This window comes from Podarcis melisellensis, assembly GCF_964234715.1.
Source record: "Podarcis melisellensis genome assembly, chromosome: 8".
Taxonomy (NCBI): domain Eukaryota; kingdom Metazoa; phylum Chordata; class Lepidosauria; order Squamata; family Lacertidae; genus Podarcis; species Podarcis melisellensis.
Genome location: NC_138540.1, coordinates 40,150,359 through 40,166,932, shown reverse-complemented (window position 1 = coordinate 40,166,932; position 16,574 = coordinate 40,150,359). Strand labels below are relative to the sequence as shown.

Genomic DNA, 16,574 nt, shown 5'->3' with positions numbered 1-16,574 from the left:
TTGCAGGATGAAACTGCTTAAGGTTTATCGTGTGGTTCCTGGGGTTCAATGTTTAGGTAGAGAGAACTTTTTTTCTGTTTCAGGGCTTACTAAGACAGTCAATGCCGAAAGCCTTTATTGCTTTTGTTGCATGGATTTCCAAAGTTGGGTCTTGACTGTGGTGTGGATGCCTTTCAGAGGAGAGTCCATCTTTAAGGTACAATGCTCAAAATATGGGTTGCAATCACTCATATACCTGAAGAGACTTTGTTTTGAAATATGTAACAGAAGGTGGGGTGGGGTTTTGTTTTTTTGTTTAGACTTAATGATATGTTGGAGGAAAGGGCAGAAGGGGAAGTTGCAGGCTGGATGAGGATCTGGCCTGTGGTTCACTGGTTTCCCCTCCTCACCTCACCTGCTGAAATACGCCTACCTTGTGTTTCTATATTTGTCATTCTTCTAGATATAAGGAATCAAGTCAAGAGCAAAGAGTCATTCAGAGACCTAATGGACGACTTCCTCTGAGGTCAAGTGCTTTGGGCACATAGGAGCCTTCGATTATTATTTCTAAATTTCATTTATCATGCACACTGGACGGCCCTGGCACAGAATTTGGGAATTAATTATATATAGAATGTTAGCATCTACCACTAGAATCCTCAGATTCATTTGCCCAGAAGGTCAATCTTAATCATACTTTTCACATTTCTGAATGAATTTTCTCTCTCACATTCTAGTATATTTTAGATTTATTTTAAATGTGTGTGAGCCAACTTCTAAATTATTGTGATGTGTCATAGCCTGATTTGTGGTGTACACACACACACACACACACACTACCCCAAATAAAAATAAAAATAAAATATTAATAAAAGTGGTTTCCTAGGCATAAATAACAAAGCTCCAGATATTGGAAAGACAATAAAATATGACCAATTAATGAATGGCCAAATTCATTTTAGGAATATACAATAATGGTCCAAAAATAATGAACTACAAAGGAGGAAAGGGAGAAAGCGGAGATATCTTTGATCAAAACTGTGACATGTTTATTGATGTTTGTAAAAGAGAGGTATGTGATATTTATATGCTTAAAGGAAACTTGCATTTTATGAGTTTGGGTTTCATGTTTGTGTAATTGTTTTAAGATTGCAGTACAAATATTGCAGCCCAATGCATGTCTTCTCATAAGTGTGATTGAGTTCAATGGGATTTATGTCCAGGAAAGTGTGCATCGCAGTCTAAGTGCAAATAAATATCAATTCTCTCTCTGCTTATATATCATATATTCTTGGAAAGCATAAAGGGTAACATTATGGGCTCTGATGAGAAAGGGCTACTTACTGTTCCTGAAATGTATCTGAGAAGATCAGTCTTTACTCATTTTAAAGTATAAATTCACATTGCTCTCTAGTACACAGCTGAGGGACACATACCAGGGGCTAAATAGACTCCCAGACCTCTGTGTTTGACCCTCAACTATCTGATCAGGCCACACACCCTTCTTCCAAGGCCACACCCTTCACCAGCCCTGCTCTGCACCCTCCTTGAGTGTTTCTGCCTGTCTGGAATGTGTCACTGAACTGTAAGAATGCCTCTTCCTTCCCTGGCTAGAGATGTGTGTGTGTGGCCCTCCAGGCCTCTCTAGCTGGCCCTCAGAACTCTCCCCAGGCCCTCACTGACCCTGCATTGCACTCCAAGTGTTTTTTGCCTGGCTGGAATCTGTCCTTGAACTCTGACTGTGGCTCTTGCTTGTCTGGATGGAGGCCGGGAGCAATGTGTGGATGCATGTAGAAACAATCCTGTTGCACAAAGATAAAGTTTTCATTTCTTGCTCCTCCCACTTTTGCTTCCATCCCTGCCCGCCACTAGCATGTGCCCTAGACAGACAAATTCAGGTGTGGAGAGAAGGGCTATCACTGATCTTCCTGTAGGCTTGCTGGTTTCTGGGAATCTACTGAAGGATGCTGACCTATCCCAACCTCAGCCTGATCCACCAAAGACATTCCTTCCTTATGTTGCTAAGCAAGAGTGCAAACTCAAGGTTGCCTAACACAGATTAGTTGTAACTGTTCAGGCACCTTGAGCATTTACCCTTACGTTTGTAGGTTCAGCACACATCCTGGGGCTGCGATTATTCCCATTTTGCTTTGAAAAAGTCACATTCATCATTATCCATTTATTTATTTGTATGCTGCTACAATAGTGCTCTAAGTGGCTCACAACATACCAGATAAACAACAACAAATAAATATAGCAAGTTTAAAAAAGGAAGAACAATTAGAAATAATCATAATGCAAATAAATATAGAATATAAATCCATACAAGAGCAACATAAATAAGCTAACATAAAGCTAAACAGAGCATGAGGCTCCTAATTTCAGGGTCATGTGTTCAAATGATTCTTGCATTGCAAGGGGTTGGACTAGATGACGCCTTTGGTCTCTTCCAGCTCTACAATTCTATGATTCTACCGTAATTGCGAGAATAATATCCACAATGGAAATAAAGTGGTAGCATCCAAAATTGGTGGAGTCACTATTCCCAAAGGACATTCCACATATGCCCACCAAATTAACTTGCTGTATGGGAGCCCAGCTTTCACCTGGGTCTCCTTCCTCAAACCCTTCCCCATCCCTCACCTGGGGAGGTTAAGATTGGCTGTCCTTCAAGCCCCACATAACCTCACAGTTCAATACCCAATCTGAGTAGTTTGGAAGGGGTTCCTTTCCTATGCATGAATCATTGCTACTCCAAAGATAAGCAGTGTGTTGACTGCAAACTCCACCACCCCACCTCTTCTGCCATTCTACAGCCTGCCCTTGATGGTTCCGGCAGTCTTTCCCCTGTAGCAATCATTGCCCCAAATACAGCTCTCCTCCTTATAAGGATCTCAGGCAACCGGGTGGGGAAGGCAGGTGAAAATACAAGCCCGTTGAGATTTCCAGAAGCAGCCTCTCTTCTGTAGTGAGACAAAACCAAGAAATGTAGACCATGTAAGACTAAACTAAAGCAGCGGGTTGTATTAGATGACCTTGGAAGGTCCCTTCTGGCTCTGGTTTTATGAACTCAGATCAATCTGGATTAAACAATATCTTGGCTGCCCGTCCACCCTCACCCACCACCCCAAGGAAAACAGGCAGGAATTGGACAAACTGGAGAAAATGTCACCACCATCTAAAAGAGCAGATAAAAGCAGAGGGGAGCAAAGAAGTGGGGGAGAGGAGGGAGGCAGGAGGAGGTGGCGGAAGCATGAAGCACCTGCTGAAGGCTATTTAAGGATTAGCCAAGTGCTGACAGACAAATGGTGAGATGAATCAGCCTCAGCAAGGCTGTGTGGGCCACGGTTGTCAGCTGATGGGTCGTGCCATGTCGCTTTCATATCTGGAGACCAGAGCATCCTTTGAGTTTTTAGGGGTGAAGACATGTGTGTGTGGCCTTAATGGTGGCTGGTGCTCCTTAGGACTGAGATGGCAGAAGACAGGGAGACCGGCAGAAACTGGAGCTAGAGACAATGACAGGCAGAGCCAACTAATTCTGCTTTTGCCATTAGTTGCAGGTCATGTTGTCAGTGGGTCTTTCCCACTGCTCCACCTCCTCCTCCAGCACCTTCAAGTAAATGACACACCTTTGATTAGCATGGCTGACTAGGCATTAGAAGACCTCTCCTCCTCGATTCTGTATAATCCTCTTTTGTAACAAGAGCATGTCATTTCTTAAAGGTAGAAAGTAGCCCCCACCCCATGGGCATAGCCAAGGAGGGGCAGGGGGCAGCTGCCCCCCTAAATCAAGTAAGTAAATAAATAAATTTAACTAACTGACCAATTGCATTGCAGATAGCTCAGTTCTGCCCCCCCCCCCAACATCAATCCTGGCTATGCCCAAGCCCCACACCCCCCAAACACACTCACCATTTGCACCTCAGAGAGACATATATTTGCTCTGTGCTGGATCCAAAGATGCGACTAGTGGAGAAGAAAGATCTATTGGGGTGTTAATGCTGTGAGTCCCTCCATCCTGTGCAAATGAAACCATACACCCTAAAGACACCACACTCTCCTCCTACCTTCATTCCCAGGAAACCAAACCTCTTGGCAACACCCTTGGCACCACTGGAATCTTTTACTGTTCAGAGATTGGGATTTCGTATAATGAATTTTATTGGGTGTGGGTGGGTGTGTGTTAATTGCACCTATCTTTCCTGAACATATTTCTTACAAGATGTTCTGTACTGATGGATGCCACACACACAACACTCCATAGAGAGCTCTAAATTAACCAGGGGGCACATAATTGAGGAGTGCCAGGGTTTTTCTTTTCACTAGCTACACTAGCTAATTTGTTTGTTTGCTTGTTTTCCTTTGGGGAAACATCTGAAATATCTATTTAGGAACCATCCTAATCTCTCGACTGTAATTTGTTTTAACTGATTTCAATTCTGTATTTTACATCGTTGTAACCCGCCAGGGGACCTCATGGTGCAGGGCAGGCAAGATGATGGTGGTGATGATGGTGGTGATGATGATGATGATGATGATGATTCTAGATGGGACAAAGCGAGAACTTGACTGGTTTGCCTCAAAACCCCGAATGTTGACTCAACATCTCGCCGCCCCTTTCTAGAAATTAAAATAATTTCACTGGGCACTAGGGACACCTTGGAAGCACCCAAAAAACGGTGTTGTGCTCTAAATAAAACTCCTGTTATCGAGAATTAAGGGATGCAAATGCAGAGCGATCTGGGAGACTCTAGTAGGGGCACGATCCCGGCGGTAGCTTCCGCTATGGAGCTGCGTTCTGGCGCAGCAGTTTCCGATTCACTGCAATGGGACTTCCAAAGCCGCCCCTCTCTAAAGAGAAATACCTTCCCGGTTCTGCAGTCGGAGGGTGTAATAGGCTGCTTCGAGGAAGAGCGTTCAAGGCACGATCCAGCGGGTCGTTCTCCTGCGCAATTTCCATTGAAGAGCGCAGCCCAACCCGCGCAATCCCCGCAGGAGGATATTGCGTTAGTCTTCTTCAATAGGAACAAGGGCAGGAGCAGAAGAAGGTACAGAGGGAACTACTTGTGCTATTTGCAGGAGGTCACCAAGGATTTTGGACTCCCAGTTGTTTAACCACAGCAACTCCCCCCCCCCACACACACACACCTCAAATGTATCTGCTGAAACGAAGAAAGCTGGAGAGGGGGAAGGAGGAATGGATTTGGGGGGGAAAGGTCTGTGGGCTTGAGTCTGGTTCTGGACACAAATTCAGAGGTGGTCTTTCCTCTATTGAAATTGACTTAAGTCTACCTAAGCCATAATAAAATGTAGAATCTTTAAGATCCCACAAGTCTCTTCGCTGACTCAGAGGTGTCCCGGTTCTTTCGTTCTAACTGTATTTCCGCCCTTCTTTCTAAACCACTATTTAGCACTTAATTCCAAATCCAATGAATGGACTTAAATTAGTCTATTGATCTCAAGGGGTCTACTCCGAGTAAACTAATATTGGCTCCGACCCAAAGTAGAACCCGCTCATTCTTTTTTTTAATTATCCATATCTCTCCCCACCAATACGTTTCACTTATGCTAAAGCGAAACAAAATACTTTTCATTCTTCTCCAGGATTAGAATTGCTTATTTATTTAAATTGATATCCCTACATCTGGAATGCGGAAGGGTATGAGAGAATCGCAGTACACTGCGCCTAGGTTATAAAATGTTTTTATTTAAAATAGTTTTTTTTTTTAAAGATACAGAAGCCCACCGTTTTTCTTGAAATCCAATTTACTGTGAAAAACAGTAACCCTTTTACCCACTTACCGGGGAGCAAATCCTATTTAACTGAATGGGATTTAGGCATTGGCAGGATTACTCTGTAACGCTGTAATCCTAAATACAGTGAATAGTTGCAATCCTGTACATGTCTGCTCAGAAGTGAAATCTACTCTCAGGTAAATAAGTATAGGATTGCAGGTGTTCTAGAAAGTGAGCCTCATTGAATACATCAAATAAGAGCTCCGTGTCTTCTTTGGGAAGGATTTCGGGCGTCTTTCTGCTTCTTGGGCAAATCTAGCCTCACCTCAGACCTCATTAATAACCTAGTCCTTGCTTGAATTCAGTGGAGATTATTCTTAGAAAAGAGAGCATAGGATTGCAGCCTCTGCCACGCTTTCAGCGCTCCCTCTTCAACATGGACATAATAATACTGACCTACCTTGCAGGGGGGTTGTAAGGAAGACTGAGATCATGTATGTGGCTCCCCGCCCCGCCCCCCGCGCCTATTACTGAGTTTCTTCCCATGCCTGATCTGTGACTCATACCAAATGGTTGTTTATACATCATAATGGATTGAAAATGAATATATTGTTACGCAATAACAATTTGTTTGCTGTTTACAGAAATTACTTTGAAATGAAATGGGTAAGACTTTTCCAGGGGAATGTATTTTAAAGTCAATATTTTTTTAACAAGAAAAAAAGAAAGAAAAAAGGAACAGGGTTGTATAGATGGCTTTCTGAAAAATACTAATTGCTTTGTTTCTATGCCAGTACTGATCATTTATTAAAAGTAGTCATACATTCCCCTCTCTGTCCTAAAAGGGACTTTCTCTTTGAAATACTTTTTTAAAGTGTATAAAAACCCACTGAAAACGAATCAACCAATATTATATTTCTATGTTGCCTTAGAACGCTCTAACTGTTGTATTCAACAAATTTCTATTCAGAGCAGAGCCGTTGAAATGAGTGGACCTAAGTTAGGCTTGCCCATTATTTTCTATGGGTCTACTCTGCGCAGAAAGCATTGGATTTTACATATGTTCTCTCATTCACAGCCATAAATCTTTTGCCTTAATAACGTTTGTGGTTGTCGTGGCTTTGTAAATGGGGATTTACAATGTGCGGGGGGGGGGGAGGTCCTGCCCGTTTTCCCCCTTAATCACTCAAAAGACACTGATACACCTCTCACTCGTTCAAGAATCCAAGCTGTACAATACAGAACGCAGTGCTATTTTTGGTACCTAGAGATGCACATCTAAAGAGGCTTAGGGAAAACGGATACAACTGTATTTGGAAGCGGTACCCTATAGGGACGCGGGATTGTTTCAGATGTTTGCGTTCTCACCAGTGATCACCCCAAAGCCAGTCGCATCTTAGCGTGGGGGGAGGCAGGGGAAACCCCCGTTGCTTGTGCCCCAAGACTTTCCCCGGATCCTGAAGTTTCAATAAATGTCCTCCACAGCCCGCCTGCCCCTCAGGGAAACGTTGCCACTACTTTCTTTAAGTGATAAAAGAAAGCCTTGAAATGATCGACAGCTTCGACTCTTATTTGAAGGGCCAGCGTGGAAAGGATGGGGGCGGGCGGGAAACGTGATCAATATACAATTTGAATAGAGAGGAGTCTTCGAGATGGAATAGTAATAATAATAGTAATTATCTTAATAAGTGGTAGCAGATCCTGGTTCTACTCAGAGTAGACCCATTGGGTTTAATGGACATGGCCAACTTAGGTACATTAATTTTAGTGGGTGTAATATCATGGTGGTTAATAATAATAATAATAATAATAATAATAATAATAATAATAATAATGTCTAACAGAACTATCAGGAGCCATTTCCAACTATAGACGAAGTTAAACACATCGAGGTCTCACTGTTTATAGTGGGAGACAGACACGTGCTTAATTTCTCAAGTGACGTGAGTGTGTCTTTAATAGCACAATCCGGACCTACTCCTACAAAAGTGTGCATCGAATTGTAGTGTAAAGGGCAAAAGGGTGTGTGATTCAGCTCAATGGTCTCATCCAGGCATCCTTACTGCGATCCTCAAGCCGCTTCTGCCTTCTCTCTCTTCTGAAAGAGGAAAAAGCAACAAATCAAACAGTCCAAAAATCCCTGTGCGTCTCTTCCTCTTTATAGCAACAGATTAGATATACACTATCTCCAGAGGAAACACAATCAATATTCCCTTGGTTGTTTTTTTAATTGAAAATGTCGGTTTTGGGGGGGGGGGGGTGCGGGGCGGCGGCGAGAGAGGTCTTCGAGGCAACAGTCATTTTCGCTCTCCGAAACTGATTAGTCTGGAAATATACAGTTTAGACGAACCCAGCAGCGACAGAAATCAGGGCATGCCGTGGTCTGTTTGTAATCTTATCCCCCCCTTTTTCATTAACATAAACACGACATTAACCCAAATATACAGGGCCACCTACCAAGCTAGTCAAGTGAAGAGAGAGAGAAAGAGACCATTTCGCCGCTTGGCTTCGTGATTGCGCGGAGTACAGAGATAGATGGAGGGAGCGATGGATGGACAGAGGAAGTTGGGAATCGAACAGCATATAAATTGGCAAATTGGGAAGGAAGGAGGCTTGGGATTATAAAGAGGAAGGGAACCGAACTGTGGATCGCCACTCAACGTTTGCACTACAATTCTAGGTCTCGTAGTGGCTTCTGGCAGAGTTTCCCCCTTTCCCTAAAAAATCTGGGCTCCCCAAGAATTCACATGTAAAGTGTGAGATACTTAGTGCATATATTTAGGATGGAGTGGAGGCGGGGAGGACAGGTGAGAGTCCTCAGTCAATGGAACTGAGCAAGACTACATTTGGCCCAAAGAGCTTCTCCCCGGAATCTCTTTTAATGTCCGGGTTTTGCTCACATGATGGAGACGAGACGTCCTTTGATCATGAGTAGAGAAGCGTCTCACTGGGCAGCCATCACCACCCTTCCAGCTTCATGTTTTAGGAGAGAGGGCAAGAAGGCCTCTGGTCATCTATTAATCACTGGATGGCTGGAAAAACAAGACCTGTATGCATCTAGAATAGGCCGTGTGACGTGCAAGAACACAACCGGCTGTTTCAGGTCAGAGGCCCACCTACCTCGGCATTGCACTGTCTAATCCCGCTTTCAAGACGACGGAAAAATGGGACATTGCCACATCTTGCGGCAGGAAGTTCCATAAACTAACCGTGCACTGTGTACAGAAGCATTGTCTTTTGTCTGTCCTCATGGTATGTGTGTGCACATGAGAACAGTTCCACAACTAGATTATGTGTATGTATACAGTATGTATACATAACTCTCTTTCTGTGTTATTTTATTGGGGGTGGGTGGAGCTATGATGGTATAGACACATATGAATCTGCATATACATGATATATGTAATGTGTGTTGCTGTGACCATGGAGTGTGTATCAAGAAACATTTATTTATTTTTATTTAATGTATTATAGCCTGCCTTTCTCCCAAGCTGGGATTCAAGGCAGCTTACAACATTCCAAAGCAACAGTATACAAGACAAACTAATCAAAACAAAATAATTAAAAACAATAATTAAAATACACCAGGACAGCCGGAAGTTTGAAAACTGTTTGCCCTGACAGCAGCCCAGGGATCAGCATCGTCTGCACCTTTGTTTTCAAAGACCTGTTTGAACAGGAAGGTCTCCACACCATACCTTTAAAACACATCCAGCGCACCTTTAAAGCACCTGAACTTTAGTTACCCCCTCACAGAGCTACAATTTCCAGCCCCCCTTAACAAACTATGGCTCCCATAATTCCCTGGGGTGAAGTAATGTTGTTTCGAGGTACATTGGATGCGCTTTAAATGTGCGATGTGTGCGATGTGGATCTGCACTTCGGAGTTAGGCTAAAGGGATACTGACAGGCCGATGTAAAGATCCCCTTTCTGTCTCCCTTTCTCTTGAGTCTCCTCCCACCCCCGCCCGAATTGCTGAGAGTCTCCCCCTCCCCGCACGCCCCTCCTTCCACCACTTGACTCAAGCCTCGGGTTCAACGCCATCCTGGGGCTTTTAATCTCTTGCTGACAGCTCTTGAATAGGCGACCTCTCTCTCCCCCCTTGGGCTTTGCTGGGCTGTTTAGTCAAAGAGTGTTAAATGTGAAGCTGGACGGTTTTGAATCCACTTGCTCTGGAGAAGCCACGCAGGCTTCAACCAGGGCGATTCTGGAGCATCTGTGAATGAAGTCTCTACATTCCGCGAGGTCATCGCTGTGGAATAATTGCTACTCCCTCGTTTCCTAACACGAGCCAGTGCTGAGAGAGAGAGAGAGAGAGAGAGAGAGAGAGAGAGAGAGAGAGAGAGAGAGAGAGAGAGAGAGAGAGAGAGAAGCTAGTTCTCCTCATTTTATCCTCCCAACAACCCTGCCAACTTGAATAAAAAATTGTGGGGGCCCAGGTAAGCCCCGCCCCGCATAATCAATCGATCACATGACACACAATATTTGAATGGGAATGCCCATCACCTTTGTGGAGGACCTCTAACCCCATGGCGCCTAGGAGTTGGCTCCTATGCTGTGAGGTAGGTTAGACTGAGAGTGAAGGAATGGCCCAAAATCACGCAGTAACTTCATGGCTGAGTGGGGATTTGAACCCTGGTCTCCCAGGTCCTAGTCCGACACTCTAGCCACTACACCACGCTTCACCCATAGGTGCCCACTGAATAAAAGACAGGGAAATATACAATTTAACCACCATGAGCACGGGAATAATCTTCTTTTTCTTAGTAACTAACGTGCACTAAGTAATCCTGAGTATACTCTCTTCCAGAGCCGTAAACGCGTAAGCTTGAATTTATCTCTTTGGAATATCCTTACCATACACCCAACGAAGATTTAAAGAACATTACTTCCCCAAAATAATCCTGGAAACTATAGTTTTCCCCTCCCAGAGCTACAGTCCCAATGATCATCCTTATCAAACTATAGTTCCCATGATTTACCGGGGGGGGGGGAGCAATGTGTTTTAAATGAGTTTTGGAGGTGCATTAAATGTGTCGCGTCTATGAGGATGGAAATAAGCGCAGGCTTTGGGGCTATGCTGAACTCCGCAAACAACAGCAAACCAACCAGAAAGAAAGCAACTCCACGCAGGAGAGATCTGTGCGTTGTTGTGCGACCCCTGAGAAGCGCAACGGTGTTTGTGGCTGTTCCCAAATTCTGCAGACGATGAAACTGGGCGCTCTCTATCCATTGTGTCTCGTTTTCCTATCACAGAGCTGTGGGAGAGACAGCTTAGAGGTGAAATACACGCTTTCTATTCAGAAATTCTTAGGTTCAACTCTCTCACCCTTTTGAATCTCTGCTGCCAGTCAGTGTTCTGTGCTAGACGGAGGATCCGTCATTCAGCTCGAAAGAAGGCCGTTTCCTCTGTTCTCAACTCGTTTCCCGAAAGGGGATTATACATTTGTGGATTATACATTTAAACCTTCCGGATATTGTAACGAAAGCCAGAATATTATCATTATTTTCTTAAGATAGAAAGTAGGCAAGACCCTTACACATACTTACTTGGGAATCAAGTAATCCATGGGGGCTTACTCCAGAGTAGCTCTATACAGAACTGCGCTGCGCGTAAGTAAATAAGCCAGCAGAGGCTCTATGCGTAACTGCTGGCGTTCTTCACAGCAGAAGCATCAATGAAATTAGCATTTTGCCTATTATTCCCCGGGATGGGTTTCAGGACAGGAATCCCGCGGTTCCGCTGTCTGAAATCCGCCTTCCGACACTTCCCCCACCCGCCCCAACTTCTACTATTTCTGCCGCCGCCGCCAGGCTCTCCGGCTTGGGCTTCATAACTGGCCGCGTGTATTTGTTTTCCAACCTCGTCCGAGTCTCCTTTTCAGCGTTCTCAATGGTTGGGCGGCAGATCTGACGCGCGCTCTCCCCAGATGCCTTAACAATACATACAAACGAGACGAAGGGGTTCTAATTGGTTTTGGAATGGCTCCTTTAAGCACTGACAAAGCTCTTCTCGTTTGCTTTAGGGGGGAAGAGGGAGGAACTGAGGTGGGGTGGGAGAAATGGGAAACAGAAATGGATTTCCCCCCCTTTTCTTAAAAGCTAGTTTTGCCCTTCCTGTCATTTCGGATTCTGTTTCTGGGGGGAAATTCAGAAATGGATCTGCAAGCGTTCACCGCTTAATCGGTGCAGATCTTAATGGGCTTTTCACCAAGTCTGTCGTCTCCAGCGCGCCTCTGCCCGCGCTACTTAATCCTAAACGCAACATACTGCCGCCGCCCTCCTCCTCATCCATATTTATTTTGGTTCCAGCGTGTGCTAGGCTCTGTCCGGAACGTGCAAGTGCCCCTAACCAGAGTCCTCACAGTTTGCCTTACTCCCTTTTCTCCAGAACAGTCCCGCTGAGCTTAAAGCAAGCGAACACGCAAGTAATTTAACCAGGATCTGCCACCTTTGGAAGTTGTCTTTTGACAGCCTGTCTGCCTCTTAGCTTCCCTTGGTGTTCACGGAGAAAGCGCGAGCTCTAAGCCGCCTTTGTGATGATTGTGACTGCAGAACCAAGGGTGATAGTGGAGTGACTACGAATTCAAGGGAAAGCCCTGATTTTGTGGCAAAAGATGGTTCTGAAGTAAATGAAACCACTGCTGCGTGTTGTCAGCAGAATGCGTGTAGCACCCGAATGTGAAGTCTCATAGATTTAACGACGCGTCAGTGCAATAGGGTTGTGTGAATTTACATGTTTGGGCTTAACTAGGTTGTGGGTGGGAGTTGTTTAAATTCCTCCTCGCCAGCGAGGGCCTCTCCAGACCGGAGATATTAGTTTTCAGAAGGCTCAGCACCCCCATCTGTCAGATAATATTTCACCTCTAACATGTAGAGGTATTTTCCCCTTTGCATAAGAATATCCAGAATGCAAGAAAAATAAGCTTCAGCTGGAAAACGTTTCTTGTCTGTTTCATTCAGGATTCTCAGAACTGGATAATATACCTGTACCTCGGTTCTCTCTCGGTCTCTCTCCTTGTCTCCCCCACGTGTATTTCCCAATTTCTCTTTCTTCTTAAGACAACAGCAAATAACATGAGTCCTTAACGTCCATAGCTGCAATGTTTAATCGATTGATCAGCTAGTTTAATCGATTAAACATTTCAGCAGTAGATAGTATGTTCTCTAATGTTGTCCCAAGCAGAATCCACTAAAAACGTGTTCTCAATTACTGGAGCATTACTTTTTTGTTCGTTTAAAGAAAAATATTGGTTTAAATAAAAATACTGAACTAATGGTGGCAAGCACTATCTAAATGGAGACATTTCCACCTTCCTCTCATAAGAGGCAATGCCTCTTTTGAGAATATGACAGATACGCCAGATATGTGCATCACCTAAAAAGAGAAGGATGCTTCGGAAACATTGCCTTAGCCATTCACTTTATCGATTAATCGACTAAAAGGTATACGATTCACTGTCAAAAATGCCTTTAGTTCAGTTGCAACCCTACTCATTTCTAAGAGAGGTGTCCACTTGTTCTGAGAAGTCCGTCTCCTTCATCTTAGAGACAAGATAAAGTCAACCTGGTGAGGCGAAGAAGCCGAAGTTCAGTTGCGGCGCATCTGCTTTGCATGCAGAAGCTCCCTGGGTACAATCCTTGGCATCTCCATGTAGCGCTGGAAAAGACTCTAGAGAGCCCCTGCCAGCCAGTGTGTAGATACTACTGAGTTAGATAAAGGCAACTTCCTGTTTTTCTATGAAGACACGCTGCACAAGACTCAGAGACCCCTTTCTTTTTTAAAAAAATACTTATCTATTTTTCATGGTACAGAAGATAAATTCTGAGAAAGCAATTGTTACAACAGTAAACAACAAGTAACTTGTCCTGATAAAACTACAGACTTTTATCATGCCAAAGACCCCTTTCTTGATTGCTATTATTTCACCCCATGTTTCTGGAAGAAGAATTGCCCCGAGCGTTCTGGATATCAACTTTGGAGAGGTTTGGCACAAATTAAGCCCTCCTCAGAGAAACTAGAAGGTTGGTAGAACCTGCCTTTGAGGTTGCTAACAACAACAACAACAACCCAAAACTATAAAATTATAAATTCAGCTTTTTGGAAGAAAAAAAAGAACGAGAAAATATTCAAGGAGAAAGAGGGAGATTATGGGAAGCAGTTTTATATCACGGGTTATTAATATGGTTTGCTTGTCTCTCTACCTCGCCCCCACCTCGCCCCACTTCAGGATAAAGGTAAACATGGAAGAATCCTGTCATTTCACTGAAAACCGAGAGAGTAACTTCCCTTTCCCCTTGAAAAGAACGAAACTCTCCAGTCATTAATATAATTGCAGTTTCTAAAATGAGAGATCTGTCAATATTTTGCTCCTAAACGGTGTGGTTTTCTTCGTCCCGTTACTTCACACACATACTCGCAGGGCACGGTCAAGACCACGTTCCGCATGTTTTACAGCGCGATCCTAACCATGTGTCCTCAGAAGTAAATATCAGTGTGTTAAAAGGGACTTGAATCTCCCTAAGAGGTGAATATAGGATCGCAGCTTTAAGCCCCATTGGCTTCAATAGGAAGGGAGCGGCGCAGGTGTTCAAGTCCCCATTGAAAACAATGGGATGCAAAGGGGCTTCGCTATGGCTCCTGGCTGTCATGTTTTAAATAACTTCAAGGCGAAATAAATTGGGGGGCTTTCCCCAAACCTGGGAACAGGTTTGTACCCAGACCTGTGGAATGATTTGAATTGGGGAGGACATCAGGTTAATGGTCCAGGTTTTTTCACGTCGAGGTTTTTATAGAACAAAAATGCCTTTGTTGGTTACTTGTTCAAGGAAGAAAGGAATGTAGCTGGCCGCATTATTTGTGAGGGGAAGACTCGCTAAAGAACAGAAGATACCAAAGTTGAAGAGAAAGAGACAAGATTTGTAAACAATCAGACTCACCTAGGACAAACGTATTTCCCTGGTTACTAATATCATAATAGAAAGAGGAAGCAGATATCTACCTACCTACCTACCTACCTACCTACCTATATCTATCTATCTACGGTATATCTATCTATCTTTATATCTATCTATCTATCTATCTATCTATCTATCTATCTATCTATCTATCTATCATCTATCTCTATCATCTATCTATCTATCTATCTATCTATCTATCTATCTATCTATCTATCTATCTATCATCTATCTATATCTATCTATCTATCTATCTATCAATCATCTATCTATCTATCTATCTATCTATCTATCTATCATCTATCATCTATCATCTCTATCTATCTCTATCATCTATCTATCTATCATCTATCTATCTATCTATCTATCTATCTATCTATCTATCTATATCTATCTATCTATCATCTATCTATCTCTATCTCTATCTCTATCTCTATCTCTATCTCTATCTCTATCTCTATCTCTATCTCTATCTCTATCTCTATCTCTATCTCTATCTCTATCTATCTATCTATCATCTATCATCTATCTATCATCTATCTATATCTATCTATCTATCTATCTATCTATATCTATCTATCTATCTATCTATCTATCATCTATCTATCATCTATCTATCTATCTATCTATCATCTATCTATCTATCTATCTATCTATCATCTATCTATCTATCTATCATCTATCTATATCTATCTATCTATCTATCTATCTATTATCAGCTAGTATCAAAGGTAAATGTGTGCGTGCAGCGTTTGTGTGTGTATAAAAAAGTAACTAATTATGGAACAGTAATTGCTGTAGATGTGCCAAAAGGTCCAGCAAAGTTAGCAAAAAGGGAGAGCTTCTGGTTGTACACTCTGGGCACATTAACCTGGGCTCAACCTGGAGGGCAGTACCAGCATCGATGAGCTGCAGCCTCAAAGCTCTTTAACTGCCACCTTGGAAACAGCATCATTTTGATCAGAGCAGCTGGAGAAACGCTTTGAGATAAGAATTAAAAATCTCTAGTTTGTTAGTCTCTGCAATAAACATGTTGTTGTAACTGCATCCTGCCAAGATCCCGAGGAAGCTGAAAAGCACAGGGCAATACTGCACATGCTTAGGAACTTGGGAGCTGCCTTAAAATGAGCCAGACCATTGGTCCACCTAGCTCAGTATTGTCTACACTGACTGGCAGCGACTCTTCAGGGTTTCAGACAAGGGTCTCTTCCATCCCTACATGGAGATGCCAGGGATTGAATCTGGGACTTTCTGCATGCAAAGCAGATACTTGGTCTTGGAAGTAAGCCCTGCTATACTCAATGGGATTTATTCCCAAGCAAATGTTGTACTGCAGCCTGGATGCGCAAACTTTCTGAATACACAAAACTAGGGGAAGAGCTTAACCTCTGCTGGTTTGAAAACTCAGATTCATTTAACACTAATGATCAGTTCCCATTTCAATATGCCTTGAGAGTACGAAAAGGATGTCTCCTGCACGCGTTACGAGCCGGCCAGGTAGCCCTCTTCTACCCAATATATGGATGTGGAGTTGAATTGGTCAAGGTGAGCTCAGGAATTAGAAACTCTCAGGCTTGGTCCATGGTACTTCCCTCAACCTTGGAATTAATCCTTTGTGTTGCAGGTTCACAACCGGTTCCGTTATGAACACAACCTGCAACATCATGAATATATCAACGCTTCTTTGCCTGACTACTACGTTCCGTAAGAGTTTGCCTGATGTTTTGGTTCACATCAGGAAGATTCACATATCTCCCTGTGCAACGCAGTATTATATCGGTTTTTTAGAGAAAGCAGAGTGTGCAAAGTTCTTCTTTCTTTTTCTCAAGATAAGCAAAGAGCTTTGTTTTCTTAAACACACGCACGCACCCCAATCTCCACCACCACACACAGACTTGGA

The 16,574-nt window shown here is 43.4% G+C and overlaps 1 long non-coding RNA gene across 1 annotated transcript in view; it reads right to left on the bottom strand.

Moving 5' to 3' along the window:
* Positions 1-2,181: 2,181 nt before the first annotated feature.
* LOC309377164 overlaps positions 2,182-16,574 on the bottom strand; it is a 28,697-nt gene continuing 14,304 nt past the window's right edge. Inside the window, exons 2-3 of the long non-coding RNA XR_014171452.1 lie at positions 7,694-7,813; positions 2,182-2,942 (exon numbers count right to left, since the gene is read on the bottom strand). This is a non-coding gene — a long non-coding RNA (uncharacterized lncRNA). The remainder of the gene's footprint in view (positions 2,943-7,693; positions 7,814-16,574) is intronic.